The sequence below is a fragment of the Acomys minous genome (assembly GCF_964271855.1).
Source record: "Acomys minous genome assembly, chromosome: 11".
NCBI lineage: Eukaryota > Metazoa > Chordata > Mammalia > Rodentia > Muridae > Acomys > Acomys minous.
In genome coordinates, this window is record NC_140492.1 from 117,251,610 (window position 1) to 117,274,118 (window position 22,509).

A 22,509-nucleotide genomic window follows, 5' to 3' on the forward strand; every position below is an offset into this window, starting at 1 on the left:
ATAAGTAATAAGTCTCAGAGTCGTTATTTTGTGAACTTGGGGCATGGGTTGAAAAGTACATGATTACAATATGTGATAATTGCACACACTTTAATTTCTACCACAACTAATCATACAAAGTAAGGTGTGGAATTCTCCACCAGGAACAACATGTCAGTACTCAAAAGGTTTTGGATTTCAAAGTACTTCAGATTTCAGATATTTGTGTTTGGTGTGCTCAACCTGTCTATCTCTGACTGAGTTGAGTCCTGTGCCATGGCACTTTTATTATTGTTTTATTTAAAAGAGTAACTTAGGGGGAGGAAGTCCCCCTCAGTCACAGTCATAGGGGAGGGGAGTAAGGGGAAAATGGGAGGGAGGGAGGAATGGGAAGATATAAGGGATGGAATAACCATTGAGATGTAATATGAATAAATAAATTATATATGTATATATAGTAACTTAGCTTTTCTGGTAATGACTGGTCAAGGCAATGATCCTATTTGTCTTTCTGGATCTGAGATACTTTGCTCTGTTTTTCAGTTTTTGTTTGTTTGTTTTCCAGTTCAACTCATTTACCTATGAATTTCATGATGTCATTTTTTTAAAAATGGCTAAGAAATACTTCATTGTGTAAATTTACCACATATTCTTTATCCATTCTTCTGTTGAGGGACATCTATGTTGTTTCCAGTCTCTGGTTATTAGGAGTAAACCCACAATGAACATGGTTGAGCAAGTGTCTTTGTGGTAGGATAAAATGTCCTTGGAATATATGCCTAAGAACAGTATAGGCACACCTTGAGTTAGGCCAATTTCCAACTTTCTGAGGAACCACCACACTGATTTTAATGATGACTATGCAAGCTCACACTTCCACCGGCAATGGATTGTGTTCCCCTTACTTCCCATTCTTGCCAGTGTGAGCTATCATTTGTGTGGTTGGTCTTAGCCATTCTAACTGGCATAAGATGAAATCTTAAAATAGTTTTGATTTGCATTCCCTGATGGCTAAAGATATTGAAGATTTAAGTGTTTCTAGCCCATTTGTGTTTCTTTTATTGAGAACTCTGTGTAGATCTGTACCCCATTTTTTAAAAATCCAGTTATTTATTTTCTGGACCTGCAGGATATGGATCCATAGCCAGACATTATAGACAGAGCGAGACCTTGGAACACACAGCTCTAAATTAGATGTCTCCATCAAATCCCTCCCCTCAGAGCTCAAGGAACCCATAAATAGAAGAGAAAGAAAGGGTTTAAGGTCCAGAGGAGATATAGAACTCCAGGAGAAGAAGGTCCTCTAAACCAAGATGATCAACGCTCCGATGAACTCACAGGAACTCACAGGAGCTGCGGGAGAATGCAGAAGGCCTGCGCGGGTCTCAACCAGGTCCTCTGTGTATATATGATAGCTTCCAGCTTAGTGTTTTTATGAGATATCTCAGTGTGCAAATGAGTGGGATTTTGGTTCTTGTGCCTTCTCTTGAGTTCCTTTCCTGTTTCTCCTTCTCAATTTCATTGTGATAGTTTTTCTTTTATATTATTATTATATTTTATCTTGTTATATTTATATTATTGTTCCTTAGAAGCCTGTTTGTTTTCTAATGAGAGATAGAAAAGGAGTGGGTCTGGATGGAAGGGAGGTAGGAAGGAATTTTGAGGAGTAGAGAGAGGGGAAACCATGATCAATATATATTATATAAGGGAAAAATCTATTTTCAGTAAAAGGCAAAACAAGCATGTAGAGGAATTTTAATCTAGCAAAATGGCTGATGTGGCAGGAGATCACATCCAAAGACCCTCTAGGCGTATGTGACCACTGGGATGCAGACATTCCATGGATTATAGTATGATCCGGCTGGAATACAGACATGAGCTTAGTACACACCTTTAATTCCAAACCACACAGGTAAGGTTTGTAGAAGGAAGCAGCCAATTGAGAGGCAAAGTAATGAATCAGAAAAAGATTTGGCAAAATAGGATATGCCCAACTCTCATGAGAACAGAAAGAGAGGCAGGGGGTGGGGAGGGGATCAGTTTTACCAGAACAGATGTACAGAGAAGCTGGACATAGGTGACGACAGAACAAGCGCAAGAACGAGCGGGAGCCAGAAGACTGGAACAGACTGCTGGAGTTAGTCTGAGACTAAGCAGAGCAATTGAGTCAGAAGCAGAGAGAAGCCAATTTGAATCAGTCATCTTGGAGAGTAGTTTGAGTCAGAGCAGCTGAGTAAACCAGCCAGCCAGAGTACAGAAAGATCTAAAACAGGTGAGCTTACTCAAAGTCAGTCTCAGAAGCTGAAAACATTCTAGGTCTAGATTAGATTGTATGGAGACTAGACACTTCCAGGATTAGGCCTATGATAGCAGACAGAGATGTCAATTACATCTGTCAAATAAAAGATCCCTTTACACAAACAACAAAAGAAGAGTAATTTAACACTAAATTATTTTCAAAGTATTTTGTGTTTTAAGAATCCTCAAGAAAACTCACATATTCAACTAACCTCTGCTCGAAGGGGCTCACACAGGCTAAACAGTCAGTCGGGGGGTGGGGGCTGTGTGAGACTGACCTATGACTTCTGCACATATGTAACAGTAATGTAACTTGGTCTTTTTATGGGACTCCTAACAGTGGGATCAGAGGCTGTCTCTGACTCTGATGCCTGCTTTTGGGACCCTTTCTTTCTATTGGGTTGCTTTGCCCACACTTAATAAGAGAGGAGGTGCCTAGTCTTAACAGCAACTTGATATGTATGGCTGGTTGATATCCATGGGAGGCCTGCCCTTTTCCTTAAGAGTAACAGAATGAGTGGAGGAGGGGAAGGGAAGGGACTGAGGGGAGAGTAGGGAGGAGAAACTGTGGTCAGAATATAGAATTAATTAAAAATAATTCTATGATAATGCAACTTAGGAATGGTGGCTAAAGGTTGAAAGGCCTCTGTAGGCTCAATTTTCTTAACAAATATATTTTATTATGAACTTATTAATCGAGAGTACCCCACTTATAACCCGACTAATCTAAACAGTAGGAAAAGAAGATTAAAGAATACAATAACAAAATCGTAAGGATATCAGTTCCAAGGAACGATTCTCCTGGCGTAATCAGCAGGATTTCTTCTGCTGGAACCTGGAGTAACCAGAACCCGGAACCTCAGCAGGAGCATGGAGCCGGAAGCCTTCCCTCGAGCGGTTCTCTCTAGGACCATCTGGAAGTGAGGGGTGAACAGCCAAAACTATCCGAAGTCTCCAAAAGGCCCTGCCTCCAGTTTTTGGCTCATTTATATATCTCCTCTCAGAATCTGTTCACGGATCTTTTCAGCTGGCAACAATCAAGCTCCCGCATGAGGTGGTTTGTCTTCTAGTGGATTAGCATCACCTGTTCTCACAAGACCGTTCCCCATCCCACACTTGGGATCATAAAAAAAACAAACAATGGATTTATCTCTCCTTCATCTCCCCCTTTCTATCTAATACAATAAGCTATATACAACAGGCCTCTGTTGACATTTTCAGTCCAGCCAGCCATTTATCCTCTTTATTTTATATAGTCTAAAGATGAATATTTATTTCCTTTGGAAAATTCCAGGGAAAAATTTTCCTCTTCTATTGTCATTTATACAAAAAAGATTTAATAGTAACCTTCTTTCTAAGATTTAACTCATAGTTCACGTCTATGTTTATATTGCTGTTAATCAATTTAGGACTTAAATACCTAATTATAATATTCTACAACCTGCATATTTTGATAATATAATTATATTTACAATGAAAGTATTCAAAGAGATGGGCAATAAGGCATAAAAACATTTTCCCTGATGTTATATCATTGAGTAAATTGTTAAACTTATCTATTCTGTTACTCCCTCAATGCACATTTGGAGCAGACTTTGATTGGTTTTCTACTAAGAAATGCCTGCTTATTAAGTTACATCTCGTTTGTCAAGACTATTTGTCTGAGCAATTGTTAATGGGAAAGCAAATGAAACATTATTACATAAATGCTTAGAGATATGACAGCAATCTTATTCTAAATTAAATAACGAAAAGGTTAAATAAATACTACAATTTTGCAGGAATTAGAACATGACCTTTAAAATGGTAAATCTTTCCCCTTATTTTATGACTTATTCTTGAAATACCATTATTGAAACGTCTCAAAACTTTTTTAAGTTTTGGCTTTAAAGTTTAAGTTAGATGAGAGGTAATTTCTCATTCAGCTCATTTTAAGATACTGTAATTTTCTATTTAAATAATATGCTTGACTGCATCTTCCCAATATAAACCTGTGAAACAGGAAGTCCTGGTGTTTTTGCCTTGTGGAACGATATCTGGACCAGAGGGCCTACCTACACGTACTTCTACATATTGTCTGTCTGTCTCTCTGTCTCTGTCTCTGTCTCTGTCTCTCCCTCTCCCTCTCCCCCCACCTCTCTCTCTCTCTCTCTCTCTCTCTCTCTCTCTCTCTCTCTCTCTCTCTCTCTCTCTCTCTCTCACACACACACACACACACACACACACAAACACACACACACATTTTATGATCAAACATCTAAAGCAAAGTCCTCCAGTCATAGAACAATAGGAATTCAAAGACAAAGGGAGAAAACTGCCTTTGCTAATGAATGGCTGTGACCTGGGGAGGTGGCTCAGTGAGTAAGTATGAGGAGTGGAGCTTGGATCCCCAGCACACACATATAGAAGCCAGGCCTCCCTGTAATCCTGGCTTCTGAAGGTGAAGACAGAAAATCCCAAGCAAGCTGGCCAACTAAACTAGGTGAATCAGCAAGCTTTGGTTTTAGTGAGAGATCCACCTCAATATATAGGGTGGTAAGCCATTGAGAAAGGAAGGTCCTGGACATCAACCAATGATTGCTGAATGTGTACATGTACTCACACACATGTGACACATATGCATATCACACAATATACAAATCATAAAAAGTAATGAGTGGATGTAACTTCTATGAAGTAAATGTTGAATAACCTTGTTAACTTTTTGAGAACATACATTCTATGGGAGAGAAAAAGTAGTTCGTTTTTCTATTATGACAAAGTAGTTTAGTCTATATTTAAATTAATAAAGTAAGTAGGATCTGAAAAGCTTTATTTCGCTTGCATCTTTGGGGGTATAAAAGAAATATACACAAATATCTTCACAACAATATTATTGAGATATAACCATCCACATCAAGGAAGTGGTATTAGATGTCACTAAGGTTCATTTAAAAAGTGACCTCATGATTCTCTTAGGTGTTTAAGAAAATTTGCAGAAAATATGAGTTGAGAAACACAAATTAAACAAACATCAGAAGGAAAAACAAGATGAACACAAGGAAACTAAATAAGTCCTGTAATTCCAATTTCATTGCTAGACACAGTCTCTGACCTGGGTTAGAAACAAGAAGGTTAGAGGGCTTCTCATGTCAGGACCATGAATACCTCATCTGCGACAGGACCGAGCAATCGCCCATTAGAGGAAACACAGCCATAAACCTTGAGAATCTTGAAGAAAATATGCCAAGGATTTGCCTCTGCTAGTTATCCTTCTCAACCAGTTCCTACCATCTCTCTCCTCACAGGTGGTGTCCCCACTGTCCTCAATAACTAATTCTTCATGAGTTTCTTTCCCTGCTTGCATGCCCCCTTCCACAGAAAGAGACCCCTCGTGCCACAAATAGAATCAGGAGCAAAACTACACAGACCCACCCTTGTGGTCTGGCCGAGCACGGGAGAAAGCAAACATTAATCAAATAATTTTACAGATAAACAGAATTATCTCAGTGGTAACTATCTCAGAGAAAATTTTCAAGGCACTATGGAAACACAGGAAAAGGGAATAGATACAGTTCTATCATGGATAGTCAGGGAAGCCCTCTGCAAGAAAATGCCAAGTGAACTGACAGTCATGATGGAAGGAGGCCACAGTGAGGAACAAATGCTGAGTTTTTGACCCTGAAAAATGATAAACACAGTCATGGTGAAAAGGAAAGATTATGACATAAATTGGAAAATTGTAGACAGAATGTCAGACCCTGGTTAATTTAGGAAAAAGATAGGATAAAGGTTAAGATCACTATGAAGGAACTCAGTATTTTGTCCTGATAATGAACAAACAAAATAAGTCTGCATTTAGAGAAGGTTTAGAGAAAGGCCAATCTTGTGGACAGACGGTAATGAGAGGAAAGGAGAAATATGACAAAGCATGCACCATGCCAAGGTAGTTTATATCCTTTCACCCCACCTTAACAGCTTCAAGGGAAACGTTGTTCTCTTTGAAAAGAACATGCCCCTTGCTCCTCAGGGCTGCTCTGCTTTTCATGGCAAAGAAGAAAAATTGCCCAGCCCAGGAATCCCAGATATTAGGAGATCCAACCAGGCTTCAGGCACCCAAATCATGGTTAATAAGGGGATTTTTTTTTCCTGCTGAGGACCTAAGGCATATTTAGTAACACAAGAATCTTTTGTGTTCCTTGAATTATATTGGATAAGCACTTACAAGGTCATGTGAAAAAACTGCATTGGAGCCCATATCATTACAATTCTTACTAATTATACAGTTTTTAATTATAAATAATGATTATATTCTTACTTGCTTACTTACTTACTAAATTAGAATTATTAAATATCCTTCATTATTTCACGTTTGATTTCTTCTAGACTACTACTCTACCAATGATATTCATAGACTCAACACCCTATAGATAAAAAAATAATGTTAACAGACAAATCGCTTAATGAAGTCATAAACCTACATAAGTAAAAGGTAAACCCTTTCAGAGAGGAATATGACCCCTCAAAATAAAATATGTAATCTATTATAAATATATTATAATTTTAATATGTTAAAATATATTACAAATATGTGTTTATAATATATGATATATGAATGTATACACACACACAAACACACACACACACACACACACACACACACACAGAATATTCTGCAACCTAGGAAGTCTAGAGTCCAGAATCAGAGTATCAGCTAATTAAGTCCCTGTGTAGGATTCTCTTCTAGTCTGAACGCATAGTGTACTATATGATGGAGAGATTCCTTTCCCCTTCTTATAAGGGTAGTGCAGAACCCAACAACTCCTTAACCTTCATCACATTACTTTATGAAACTGGGATTTTAGAGAAAATTCTGGGACAGTGCAAACCTTCTGTCCGTAGGCCATGGCTAGAAAGTACTGAAAGCCAAAATGTGCATGATGGGCTCAAAGGCCTACGGTGGACTTGCCTCTCATCCAGCCCCTCTGATAACGAGGAGTACCGCACTTCCAGTCCTTAGAGCAAGACCACCATTGTCACGCTAGCAAATGAAAAATGCCTCATGGAGTCTGTAGCCCACCTAGCAGACACAGACGCAAGCGCTTTTCACACACAGCCTGCTAGGGTCATGCTTGTCCATCTTCCAGTTCCTTGAGCTCATCACATTTGCCTCCTTTACAGCCTCAGCACATGGACCTGATCAAGAGCCATCCCATGTACAGTACAGCATCCCGTCTGTGTTTTATATCAGGCAGCATTCTTAAATTTCTTTTTTATTAACTATTATTTTATTTTTTACATATACACTTATATTATCACACATATGTACATAGGTGTGTATATGGGTATGAGTTATATAAATCTCACATCCATAGTGTTTTGGCAACTTTGAAGAAAACATCTTTCCTATCTTGGTGCGTCTAAAATTCTGAATGTAAATCAGTATCTATCACATCTCCTCATTATCAACTTAAAACAAATTTTAGTAAAGCCCTATAAGTAACACCTACCATTTAAAACTGAACTGTAAACATGGAAATGGCTAACTACTACTTAGATGCTGCTAAATATTGTCCCTAAAAGCAATCTTTGATGATGTGATTTGTCTAAGATCTTGAATTTTGTGTCATGTTTGGTCTATTACGTGTTATTGGAGATTGCATTAAAACCTTCTCTTTAAAGCTGACGTTTTTATTAATTGGTTTGGAACAGAAAAGAGATAAAATTTTGTGTCAGTAAGTGACTTTTGAAATACTTAAAATTATTTTGAAAAGAACATAAAACTCAAAAATAATTTATTAAGTTATAAAGACATTCTTATGTTTATAAATACATAATATATGTTATATTCTATACATGTGTAAAATAATTATACTAAAAAGGAATTCTTTCAATTTTCCTGTTTTATAAATCTTTGCATAGAATAGATATAAATTTCAGAATATCTTTGGCCATTTCTGTAAGATTAAGTGTTGATAAATATTGAGTTACAGTTTTCTCTTAGAGTTTAAAAACACTGATTGTATTTTTTTTTTTTGCATTAAGCAGCATTCTGTGAAAAAGCTGTTTTAAAATACTTTTGTCTCACAATATAAAAGACAAACAAGTTTATTGGTAGCTGAGGTATTTGTGGAGATTACATCCACTGCCCTCTTCTGTTCCTGTCATCATGTTGAATTTGCCACATGAATATTTAGCTCTAGTTACAGTAAGAACACATCCTCCACACATGTTTATGTGTACAGAAGCCTACATACATGTAGGTTTATATAACACACACACAGAGACATACACTACACACACACACACACACACACACACACACACACACACACACACACACACTACACACTTACCCAAGGACTAGTACCTAAGAAGAAAGTGGATCTTTTAAAAATTTTTGTATGTTTTAAAATGCAGCAGTTTTTGTTATAAAATTAATACATAGTTAAAACAGGCACACCTTCCTGCCTCCACAACAATACCTAAAAGCCTCAAAAAATAAATTATTTAGTGGGGAAACATGGTAACCCGAGTTCCCCTTGTGTACCCAACAAATCTTTTACTGACAAGTTAGCATGAGCTAAGCAGGAGGAACATTATGTTCCATTATTGCAGAGGATGAGGAGACACATTAGTGATGTGTCAGCACCCAAAGAGCAGATTGGCTTCAAGGGCAATTAACCTCCTACTTTGTTATTTAATTATTTCTTTATTTTTTTCATACTGAAAAGAGCTTGATAGAAGTTAACTTGAGAGATGCAGAAGGCAACTTTGCTGGGGACCAGTGGAGTAATGAAATATGTTTTCAGCATATATTTTAAAAAGGAGAAAATTCAGGCACATATTATCAAGCTAGAGAAAGTAAAATAAATAAATCTTATGACTACAATATACCCACTCTTGTGGTTTCTCTCTAAAATGCTCTCCATGGGCTTGTGTTTTGAACACGTGCTCTCTTGTTTGCAGCACCATTTTCAAAGCTGTGGGGTGTTAGGGAGGAGGTGTGTGGCTGACAGAAGCAGCTCACCAGGAGCAGGGTCTTGGAGGTCTATCCCAGACCCTGGTTCCAACCTATTTTCTGGCTCCCTAGTCAGCTGCAGACTCTGACACACACTCCTGCTGTCTTGAACTTCACCATTCCTTTGTCCTATGATAGATGGCAACCCTATAAAACTGTGAGTCAAAATAAACGCTTCTACTGTTAAGTCAATTTGGTCACGGCAACACAAAAGGTAAGTTAATACATCCACTTAAATCCCTCGGCAGGTAACTGGCAGTAAAACACATGCTAGTCTCCTCCACTCAGACCCTTGCTCTTGGTAGACAGAAGAGCTAGAATGAAAGTCACAGGGAAACCTGAATCATCTTGCAGAAGATGGAAAGAGTACAAATCCTCTAACAAGCTTTTTTTTTCTTTCAGGGTAAGGAAATCACTTCCCAATTAACGATCCAGCTTCCGCACAGGAAAGGATGAAAACGCAAATCTGTGGAGAAGCCTCATTAAACACCCTGAAAAGGAATTCCAGCTCCCCCAGCCCCTCTCCCCAGTCATAAGCACCCTTCCTTTACCAGGGCCACATGGAGCCCTGCTGCTAACAAGCTGCAACTCTCTTTCCACTGGGCCCTGGGGTTTTTCCACTTCTAAAGACCAATTTCCCATTAACTTCATATAGCAATCATCAAACAGTGGTGACCATTGTTTGTTTCTCATTCTTTTCTTTCTTTGTATTTGAAGAGAAGCAATTCACATTATTTAAGACTTGATCATCTAGTCTATTTTTAGAAATGGTGTCTTCAGGGGCCAGGATGGCAATTCCAGGGAACAAAGAGGACCAGGCAGAGACAAGTTCATTCCCTTGACTTCTCACTACTCAAGAATATGTGTAATTATTGCCTAATCGTTAATGTTTTCAAGTGAAGTGAAAAAAAAAGTGTGTGTGTGTGTGTGTGTGTGTGTGTGTGTGTGTGTGTGTGTGTGTGTGTCGTGTTCAATGAACTTAAGAATATTTAAGTATCATACCTAAACACAGCGAAAACTCTCCTGCAGATTTCAATTGAAAGCTCTTATCTTATTTGGTCATTTTTAACCCTGACTTAAGAAGGAATAAATACCTGGGAGTTTATAAACATTCCTACCAGACTCTTTCCTCCAACATAAATTCTGATTAATTTGGTCAATGATAAAATGATTTAAATGGACAGAGAAAGTTAGAGGCCATTAACCTAATTCATCAACAATCCAGATAAGGAAATTGTGGCCCAGAGATTGCAGCCGCCCACTGTCTCGGGAGGAAGAGACTATAGATCCCATCTGACCTCTGACGTCTTTCCTGTGCACATTGTTAAAAAGCAGTGATGTGTACGCTATTCTTTACCAAGGCACAGGAGCTGAGTCTTCAGTATATACAGACTATTGAATATTTTACTGGAACAAGTGCCCATTTTAATGTTAGAGTCTTTTCTTCTAAGTCAAGTGACTGTCATATAACATGAACATTAGGTTGTGACCTCCAAAGACAAAGGAATTATCTCACCCACACCAGTGTTCATGCCATTACCTCAGGAAATATTCACTGGTCAGTGAATAGTTACTTTACAAGTTTTTCAAAGTTCTAGTACAATATATATTGGGAATAAGTTTCTATAAGCTCAAAAAAAAAAAATCAACCACACACAGACTTTCAGTGAATAGATCCAAGAAGAGGAAATAGGTGAGGCAATCTCAGATGATGAATGGAAAGGAGCCACTTAGATTGCTGAGAACAGACAGCCCATAAGTAGCAAAAGAAGAAATAACAAAACTTGCTATTCACAAGAACAAATTTCAGTTAGTTGTAGGCTTCCTTTTCCTAGCAACAACACAAAAAAGAAAAGGCAATTCATTTCATGTTGATATCATCACTGTCAGTAGCTTGAAGAATTTATTTTCTTGGGTGCTGAACCCTTGCCAATAACATTGGCCATAGCATAAATTTCTGTCTGATTTCTTAGGTAAATGTGGCACAGAACTACTCTATTGCCTTGTCTACGCTTTACACATTCCTGTTCTCTCACTAAATGCAGACTGTCCTCAAACCTTTTTTCCAGGAAAATGTTCAGTAGTCTATATGAATGAAAGTTTCAAGTCCAGTTCACTGGTAGAGAGGCTATACAATGTATGTGCATCTAAAAGGACATTGTGAGAAATGCTAGGCTTCCTTTCATACTATGAACATGCTGGCAAGATCCTACTCACTATGGAAGATTAAGACAAGTTATTTGAGACGCCTTTATAAAATACCTCCCCTCATGGTCCAAGTATTCACTCAGAAGAGGAGGTGGAAGCATTATAAGAGCTATGACTCTCAGGAAATAGCATCTTCAAGGCACAACAGGGCTGAGGCCCTTTAGAACTCACATGGCTGTACATGACCTGTACCAGTTCAAGCTGGACAGAATCCCGGCATGGAGAAGGGGAAGTGGGACACAGTCCTGCCCCTAACCAAAAGGTATTTGCAGTCAGTAACTGCTAGGAGAGGAAAAACACATTTTCTCCAATGGAGTGATACTGGGTGTGTCAACCACACTGCAGGGCAGGCCCCAGGCCCAGGAAGAGCTCCATAATACAAAACAAACTCCATGGGTGTGTGTGTGTGTGTGTGTGTGTGTGTGTGTGTGTGTGTGTGTGTGTGCGCGCGCTTGTTTGCTTTGTTTGGGTATTTTTTGGCTTTGGGGTTTTGTGGGATTTGTGTTACTTGTTTTTGGTTTTAGTTTAGTTTTTTTCTGAGAGAGAGACAGAGACAGAAACAGAGACAGAGACAGAGACAGAGAAAGAATAGAGAGAGACAGACAGACAGACAGAGACAGAGACAGAGAGAGCATGAAGTTGAGTGGGTAGGAAGGAGGGAAGACCAGGAAAGAGTTGAGAAATGAGGAGTCTGGTTAAAGCATATGTATGAAAAATTAATAAAAAATATATTATATAATAAGTTATTTCTCATTTGGTTTATTAAAATGTTTTTTCCTGTCAATCAATAAAATGTAAAAATTGCTTTTTTGATGCATGAGTCCTTTCTAAAATATCAAATATGATCAGGTCATTCACCCATGTAAAAAGTGCTGGCCACAGGTATCTGCTGATCCCTAGATAAAGACCAACTTCTTGGGTAGAGCACATGACCCCTGCCTGCCTTTCTCACCTCAAGCCATTTCATTTCTCTAACTCACAATCCTCTTTTATATCACTGCAACTTTAAGAATCACAACTCCCTCTTCTGGTTGACGACCCCATACAGAACTCTCTGGCATCACTCAGAGGTGTCATTACAAACCTATAATGCGGGCCCTGGGAAGACTGAGTCATGGACAGCATGGACCACATAGTGAGAGCCTATTTTGAAAAGTAAAAATTAGCCAAACAGCAATAATAAGAAACTGTAACTTTCATGACCCAGCTCATGTGTCCCTTCTTCGGGGCTGCCATCTACCACTCCTTTTGATGTGGTGAGTCTTTGCTGGCTCCTCAACTCTCAGGTCTCCCATTGTATTACACTGAGTGTATTCATGGTTATTCTCCAGAGCCCACGTCTGATCTTCATTACATCCTTAGTGCAGACCCCACATAGGCGCTCAATGTGAAGATGCAGAGTTCAAATAACTGTTGCTGCATAGAAGAGGACAAAGATGGGTTTTCCGGGTGGTTCCAATTCTCATGGCAGCTATGGCTTCTATCTACAGAGAGTGAGTTAGAGTTTTCAGCTGTTTAATTCTTAATGTTCTGGCTTTAACTTCACATTTATAAATTGCTCCATCTTCCTAGAGAAACAGGGACTTCATAAAGTTACTAAATGCAAAGACCCATCAGCCACAGGTAAGGAATGAAAAACATATTTAAACAAACAAACAAAATTCGCTTCTGTTGTCACTGTACACTGAGCTTGTCAAACATTTCTTATCCTCTATAGTGCATGACTTATCAGTAAATGGTGATTGAAAGAGATGTACTCTAAGATACAGGAACACAAGCATTTCTATTCCAGTTACTCTGAATAATAAACAAGAACTACCCACATCGACTTCATGAATGAATTCCTTGGTTCCTTTAATCATTATGTCACTATATTAAAAAAGTCATTTGTATGTATTTTTTAAGAGACAAGTCAACACTCATCAGTATAAGAGTTAGGATATTCCACATTCAGTATGTATACATATATGTGAACCAATTAATATATATCTCCTTCTATTCTTTTCAGAGAATCCATCTTGGGATGAGCTTAGAATACTGTATCTCTGTGTTTCATAAAAAGTCTTGGACTCAAGATCTAAAGATGTGAATGAAACCCAAGTCATTCATTAAACAGCAAGTGGTTATAAAGCAGAATTGATGCAATTTTCAAAGCAAAGAAAACCAAGAAAAGCTTTGACTTATGAGCCTTCAAGACCCTATTGAAAGCTGAGGAAAGCCACCACGGAAGAGGTTAAAGTTTAACTTTGTTTTACATACCCTAAAATCATGCAAAGAACAATCTTGCTCCCGACAATTTCAAATCATGAGTGGTGAACAACCAAACAAAGTAGTTCCCAAGTTTTCTCACAAAGGAAAATTTAGTGTAACAGGCTATCCTCAGATATGCTGTTTTTAATAGCCTGCCTTTTGGAATCATGAATTTCAGACAGATATATTTATTTACTCTTTCCCTGTGTGTATGCGTGTGGGGATGTGAGAAGAAGCCAGAGAACAACTTGCAGGAGTTGGTTATCTCCTTCCACCACAAGGAGCACAAATTGGATTTAGTTTCTCAGGATTCATGAAGAACCTTTACCCAGCCAGATGGCCTGAAATCATAGATTTTTAAGAAATTATCCTTTGACTTACAAAATCCAAGTTCCAAAGAAGTCTCCAACCATTGCACCACTGTGTTCTCTGTGCACACCATATATTACCTCAGTGTTGTAGCTTTTTTTTTCCTTAAAAGCCTCATTTTTGCTTTGTCAATGTGTTAAAATGTTAAGTTTAGTGACGTTAAGGTAATTTCTTTTTATAGAGATGACTAAAGCATCATTAGGTTGTGTTAGCTATGTATTAGTCCATAAAAAATTAACATCTTTTAAATGTTAACTTAAACAGCAATTTAAAGCAACCGGCATTTGTTAATGTACAGAGTAGGAATAGGGTCCAGAGACAGCTTAAGTGGATAATGTTAGTTTCATGAGGTTGCAGTCAGATTTTTATCGGGGGAGGGACTTCACCTCCATGTTTACTGTGGTAGTTTGATGAGAATAACCTCATAAGCTCATATGCTTGAATATTTGATTCCCAGTTAGTGGAACTATTCAGGAAGGATTATGAGGTGTGGCTTTGCTGGAGGACATCCCGTATTTGGAGTGGGCTTTGAAGTTGCAAGAGGCTTGTTCCATTTCTAGTTAGCTCTCTCTGCCTTCTGCTTGCCTTAGAGATGTGAGCTCTTGGCTGTTACTCCAGTGTCATGGCTGCATACCCCATTCGTGCCTGACCATTGCTACCATGTTCCCCATTGTGATGGCAATGGATTCTTACCCCTGGAATGGTAAGCCCCAAATAAACCCTTCTATCTGAAAGCTGCCTGGGTCATGATGTCTTATGACAGCAATAGAAAAGTAACTAACACTCTTACTCTCATGGTTGCTGTCAGCTGCCCAGTGTCACATGGACTACTAAGCTGACAGCTTTAGCTCCTGATTCCGTGTTGGCTGCTGGAAATTCACTGGTTCTTGCTCATGTGGGTGTTTCCTGAGGACAGTCAAAACAATGTCTGTTTTCCCCCAATGTGATTTTCCAAAAAGTATAGGAGACAGATCAGCAAAATCAGAAGTCACAGTGCCTAGGAATGACTCAGTCTCCCAAGTTGTACATATTCACCTCCACTTTAGTGCAGTCATTAGCAATATGTCATATAAGTTCAGCCCACACCAAAGGGATGAAATGAAACCACACGTCTTGAAAGTAGAAATGCCAAGGGACACTACCTGGGAGGCAGGTGCTAGAAAAATGGAGGGTAGGTGCATTTGGAATCATAAAGATTTGCACTTGAATCTTGACTGTATTGCATGCCATCTGTCATCATTTTAACAAATTAGCTTCTTGTTGTCATAGTTTTCTTTATTGTTTAATCTTACAGATCATGGGGTATTGGCTGGGAATAAGCCACTTAATATGAAAAGTGATATTGGTATAGCAGTGATCTATAAGAAGAACTTCCTTAGAACACTGACTACATAGCCATGGTTCTTTAAGCAAATGATTTATATGTATGCTAAATCAAGAATACATAGTCATTTGCCTTGTAAATGCTTACAGGATAGCAGTCACAAAAGTAAACCTGAAGCTTAGACAGAGAAAGGCCAATGTGAAATTTCCCCTCTAGAAATTGGAGTCTTCCCTAGATAGAAGCTGAAAGAGAAGCAGCTTACACACACAGACACAGACACACACACACACATACACACACACATGAATTACACTCAAGACTTTAAATTAAATTTTTATAGTTGCATATTTTGTTTATATTTGTATAATTTTGTTTGTGTGTGTGTGTGTGTGTGTGTGTGTGTGTGTGTGTGTGTGTGTTAGAGAATAGCTTTCAGGAGTGAATTTTTCAGGAGTGAATTTTCTCCTTCTACGTTATTGAGAGGGTCTCTCAATACTGCCTCCTTTACATACATTGCACACTCCAGGACAGCTGGCTTGTAAGCTTTGGTGTGGTTCTGTCTGTGGCTCCTATCTCGCTATTAGGGGTGTGAATATTACAAATGTGTGAGCACACTGACTTTTTAGAAAAATAAGTTTTTATCATTTTGTGTTCATGGGTGTTGTGCCTACATGTCTGTGTAACACATATGCCAAAAATAGCATAGAAGAGGTCTGGGATCCGCAGGAACTGGAGTTACAGAAGGCTATGATTGCCATGGGGTGCTGGGAGATTGAACCTGGGTCCTCTGGAAAACCATCCAGGGCTCCTAACTACTGAGCTACCTTTCTAGTCTTCAGCTCTAGCTTCTTATGTATGTTTTGGGCTTGTGTGGATAAAGCTTTTGCTCTCTGAACCATCTCCCCAGGCCTAATTGTTTTAAAAAGAAGCTTGCTTCTGCAACTTAGATGATCTAAGAAGTGTTGTGTAGAAAAAGGACCAATGCACAGCCTTTTGCTGCCTGGAGGCATACCAGACAGTCAGGCTGGATCTGTGTTCTGTACATTGTCTCTGAGTAAGCTTAATGGGGTACAGTTTGCAAATCTGCATTTGTACATTGTGCTCATATTTACATATACAAAGGATCAAAGGTCATGGCTGAGAACAATGCCAATTTAATGTAGCCATTTAAGTAAAAATAACAACCTCATATATGTGTTCTGAAAGACAACCATTTTTCTCCTTTAAAAATGTTTAATGTTTTATATATTAAAGTATACAAAGGATCACCTCTTAGTCAATATCTACTTATCCCTTCACAGTAAAAAAAAAAAATGTCCATTTTACATGACTTTCTATTTATATCTTAAAAATTAGATATCTTTCCAAGTCAATAATTTGTGTTTTACATAGACTCTATGCTATTAGATACTAACTCTAGACTTTCAGCAACTTGTAATCAAGACAAAAATAAACAAAACCCCTTAAAGCTCATTCTCTTCTCAATTTAGAGTTAGTGGTTAGAGGAAGTTTAGTGTTGGTTAGCCTCGATATGCATGTTGTTTATCTTCCCAGAGTCAATGCTCAAATAATTTACAAGAACTCATATTTCTCAACTTCATGCCCCAAGTTCCAACTCAACAGAGGATAATTTGTAGATGGAGCACTGCAAATATAAAGATTACTCAAAGAGGGCATTGAGTGTTCTACATCCCTCATCTGACACCTCAAGAAGGAAATAGCCAGGAACTATAGAAAGATAGGGAAAAAATGTCCAACTGTTTGGATTCAGACACACTATAAAATAAAAAACTCTTTGAATTATAACACATCAATATCCTGCCCTGAAGACACTACCTTTCATGTCTTCTGTTGGTCTGTGTCACAACATTATTTACTAATGAGTGGAGTATGACTGACTTTCTAAAGAGGTCTGTTGTCAATTTATGTGTAAACCAACATATTAAAAAGTAACAAGTTTTACAAGCATAAGGTTAAAATACTTCTCAAACTTAAGGCTGGCTCTTAATTCAGTTTCTGGTTGCAGTTTGATAATACATAACTTTAAAACACCTCACTTCTAGATCAAAGTCCACACATAGAGAAGAGTGGACGTAACTAAATATAGTATTAACAGTAGAATTTTAAAAAGATGTCTTAGCTTTAGCTGTTACTTACTGTGAGTCACTGGGCAAGAAACTTAACTGACTTTCTTTTTTTTCATCTGTCAGAGATAGTAGAAGCATCTTAGGGATAGCAGGAATAAAGCATGGCGAAATTATGAGGCTTCTGGAACTTATCTGACAGTATTATATTAATTTTGTTTTTAAACTTACCACAGATTAATAAATTAGATAATATCAATGATGAATTGTGCCAAGAAATAAAACATGATCAAATAAAATCTTGACCTACTTAGGAGAAGTTACTCTAGTTGGAGTCCGAGAAGTGTTTCCTGAGGCAGAGATGGTCGGTTAGAATGAGAAGAAGACCAGCCTCGTGGGTAGAGGAGAGCTATGCACACTTTGTTACTTTGTTAAAATCCTTTAATCCCAGCACTCCGGAGGTAGAGGCAGGTGGATTGCTGTGAGTTCGAGGCCAGCCTGGTCTGCAAAGCAAGTCTAGGACAGCCAAGGTTACACAGAGAAGAAACCCTGTCTCGAAAAACTTAAATAAATAAATAAACTTTAAAAAATCCTTCCTCTGATAGCAGGCTACCAAGAAGAGACTTGGTACCCTATGAGCATATACAGGGGGAGGAGGTCCCCCTCAGTCACAGTCATAGGGGAGGGGAGTAGGGGGTAAGTGGGAGGGAGGGAGGAATGGGAGGATAGAAGGGATGGGATAACAATTGAGATGTAATAAAATCCTTCCTCTGCCATCCTTGCCTTTTCCATAGTAAACCCAAGTTGGCCTGACAAGTAAATAGTCTCTCCACTCCCAAAGTATATTTAAAATAGGAGGGCTTTTGGTTGAAGGTGCATTCATAGCTTACGTAAAGACAGGATATAGTATTAATGATTGCTGAAGTTTACTAGTCAGTACCTGGGACTCAAAATTCTATTCTCATTACTTTACACTTAAACTTTCCCATAGCCCAAAGCTGATCTGGAAAACACGCCGTTTTATAGAGGGCCCATTTCTTTATCTTTGACTAGGCTATGCCACGTGTGTGAGGAGTTAAAATCAAATGTTTAAAAAATGGGTCTGAACACATGTAACTGATGGGCAGCTTGGTCTTCACGTGGGTCCCCCTAGCAAGTGGAGTGGGGGCACCTCTGACATGGACTCAGTTACTTGCTTTTAGATCTCTTGCCCCTAGCTTGGTTGCCTTGTCTGGCTAAGTGGAAAAGGATGTGCTTAGTCCTGATGTGACTAGATCAACCCACTCACCCTATTATGGGTTGGGAGGGCTCCCATTTTCTAAAGAAAAGGAAGGGGGAAGGGAGAGAGGAGGGAGTGTGGAACCAGGAGGACAGAAGGGAGGGGTGCGCTTGGGATGTGAAGTGAATAAATAAAATTTTAAGAAGAGTCTGAAAATGATTTTTATCCATATAAGTGCAAATCAATTGTGTCCAGCAGAAAGGACAGACCTGTTTTAGCAGATTCATTTCAGTATTCTTTTACTATACATAGGGTTAATTTCTCTCCCTTGAAATGTTTATTTTTTCATATTCACTCACTAATTAATATCTGTGTTATATTATGTGTTCTTTTTGCAATTGTGGGAGAGTTATTTATTTAATTTTTAGACAATTCCTCTTTAATAAATAATTTTAAATAATCCTTATAATGGGAAATTGTGTACCTCTTTGTTCATGTAGGAATATTTCAATGTCAAAAATTAAAAGTCTTATGTTTCTGTGTGTGGATTCCCCAGGTTCCTGTATTTTACACTATATTGCCATAAGTGATTCTTTACCCAGGAATGTCCTTACCATAACCATCACCACTCCACTGGCCAGTTTTCAGTCATCCCTTAACCTTCTGAAAGCATCCCCTTGCTTAGGGAGCATCTCCCACCATTGGCAGACACACACCTCCCTGAGACACACATGCATAAAGAATGATTTTTGCAGTATAGCAACAGCTTAGGCAAAGATGTCATGGGAAGCTAATCTCTGATGAACAGTGGTGCTTTTTGGAGAAGAGAGATTTCAATAGTTCAGGACAAATGAGCACTTCAGGAACTCATTAAAGCCCTAATTTAGTTGCCTTGGATAAGGAGGAATACTTAAACACACACATACACACACACACACACACACACACACACACACAAGCACACACACACACGCACACACGCACACAAGCACACACGCACACACGCACACACACACACATTAGTATCAAGTGGGCATATGGAGTGAAGATTCTAAGTCTTCAGTCTTCACAGGGTATTAGGGAAGTGATCTCTCTCTGCTGAGCCCAATGTGTTATCAGGCACTGCTTCCACTCAATTAAATTAAAGAAGCCGTGTGAAGTAAGGACGCGGGCCACTGATTTTTAACCTGCTCAGATTCATAAAGAAAGCCAATAAAAATAGGCAGAGCTGGATCCAAATCAGCAAGCCAGACCTCTGTGATTTCAAGGTCGACTTCATGTCTCATGTAGAATACCAAACTATCTTTAGGCTGCCACAATAGCTGGCACCTCACAGGCATCTGCCAACTAAAATTTATGGCAAATCTGCGTGTGTTCCCAGTGGAAAGAACTGTTGGTCAAGTACATCAGGTGTCTCAGTCACAACCCAGCCACTTGGATGGTTAATCCAACTGTCACTCTTCCATATGAATGGCATAGACAAACATATTTGTTGTAGCCAGAATGTGTTCCCTAAGGGTTTATGTGTTGAAATCCAATCTTCATGAGGTACTGAAAGGGCAGAAAGTTGATCCAAGTATGATGCTTCCAGAGGAGGACTTTGGGAGGTTGTTAGATTTAGATAAGATCATCAGGGTGGACCGCTTATGATTAAATAGTTATGGCTTTGCAAGAGGAGAGGAAAAGACCAAGCAACACACACATTCATGCTCCCTGCCTCTTGCTATGTAATACCTCGCCCTGACTACAAACTGTTAGTAGTATGGCAGTATTCATATGTGGCCTGTCATCTGTAGACATTCAGAATTGTTAGATAAAATAAGCCTATTTTCTACATTATTGACCCAGCAAGTAGTGTTATGTTGTTAACAATGGAAAACACACTAAGAAAAAGGTATTCCATTTTCACACTTTATGTTAACAGGAGCTAACAAAATATAACAGAGTCTAGCAGAATGGGAGAATTGGTTTATAAGTATGTCACTCTCCCATTGTAGGGGCTCCTATTTTCATCTTTATATAAAGTATGTTCTACTTAGAAGATTTTTATAGAGATCTCCTGACATTGAGGAGATATAAATCTTTCCTGTAAAGAATTGTTTTTGGTCTCACAGAAATTAAGTAACTCGGAATTAAAAACATATTATAAACTCTTTTAAGCTTTCATAATAAATATATTTCCAAATGCCTCCTACATTACCCAGCATAGAGGCAGAATTTAGAGTGATTGGCTCATGCCCTTAAGGTCTGGAAATCCCCAAGGCTATAATATATCCGACCAGGTGTTAGGATTGTGTGGATAGGGAGGTGGGTAGCACTCCTCAGACTCTTCCTTTGTAAGGCTTGTTTAATATCATATTCTTAAAGAGAAATCTTGCTATCAGTATCATTAATAGGCATCTTAGAATAGTACTATGAGAATAAATGTTGAAATTGAATTTATATAACATTTGGGAAACAGAAGTATGCAGGAATACCATGCAGTAACTACCCAGTCCTCCAACAAGCCCTGGGCTCAACTTGGTGTCCTGAATACTGAGCCCAAGAGATGAGCATGTATACAGTATCTGTAGGTGCAGGAAGAACTCCTATCATGTGACACATCCACAGGTAAGGTCTACCAGGTCATCTTCCACCAATAACCCTAAGGAGCTTTGAGTATACTCCTTGGTTCTCATTTCCCAACTTCCAGGCATAAAGAATCTTAAATCCTTTGTACATGAGAAAAGAAATTACTACATTGTAAGACCTGCCCAGGAGCTACTTTGTTTATTGGGTCATCTCTTCATATCCTTCAGCCTAAATTAATACCCTGTCTCACAAAAATTATATAATTTGTAGCTTATTACTTTTCATTCAACTCAGTTATCATTTGTTCCATAATATCACCACATACATTAATAATGTTGCATTCTGAAATTTAATGCTGGGTCCAAATTGAAGAGTAAGGCAGTATACTGCTTTTATATTCCCAGTGTTTAGCACATTTCTAAGGACACACTAACAGCTTGGTAAATACATGCTCTTTTTTTTTATTCTTCATAGGAAGACCAAAAATATACCACTGGTTTGGCCAAACTTGCCTCCTGTTGGGGGAGGGACTTATTTATTCAGTATCTTTACCCAAGTAGCTCTAAAATAACTTTTCAGATGATAAAAATCTTGTAGAAATGCTCAACTTTACATAATCAAACTTAAAACATCATGGCTGTGATAAGGGTATATGAAGGAAGACCTAGCCTAATTAGGGCTAAGTGGGGCCTGGAAAGATTTCTCAGCAATTAAGAGCACTTGCCCTCTTCCAGAGGACCTGGCAACGGTATGGAAGCCACATCTGGCTGTAACTCCAGTTGAGAGGTGACTTCTTCAGGTCTCTGTGGGCATCAGGTATCCATATGGTGTACAATCTTACATGCAGGCAAGACACCCATATACATAAAATATTTTAATAAAAAAGACATTATAATCATATAATGTCTCTGTATTGCTTGAACTTGTATAAGTTTCAAAGGTTGTGCGCAGGATTAACTTTGGGATGATTGTCATCAAGTGCCATTATTCAAGTAAGGAACTAAAAAAAATTTGCATGATGTGCCTAGATCACAGTCACCATCATTGTCTACATCTTTTTGCCCCCAGACTATGCCCCAAGTCTCTTGTTAACCCTTTGATTGCTCAATATGTCTTCCTACCACTAAGGCAAAGCCATCAGTGGAATATTCATTGAGCATCTATAAAAAGTAAGATATCTCTTGGGCAACATCTTTCAGAAAGATAA

The 22,509-nt window shown here is 38.5% G+C and overlaps 1 protein-coding gene and 1 long non-coding RNA gene across 4 annotated transcripts in view; one reads left to right on the forward strand and one right to left on the reverse strand.

Annotated features, from left to right (window-relative positions):
- Nucleotides 1–11,948, forward strand: part of LOC311608308 — a 34,215-nt gene extending 22,267 nt beyond the window's left edge. Inside the window, exon 3 of the long non-coding RNA XR_014782905.1 lies at nt 9,680–11,948. This is a non-coding gene — a long non-coding RNA (uncharacterized lncRNA). The remainder of the gene's footprint in view (nt 1–9,679) is intronic.
- Nucleotides 1–22,509, reverse strand: part of GHR (growth hormone receptor) — a 233,514-nt gene that overhangs the window by 204,658 nt on the left and 6,347 nt on the right. The window lies entirely within an intron of this gene.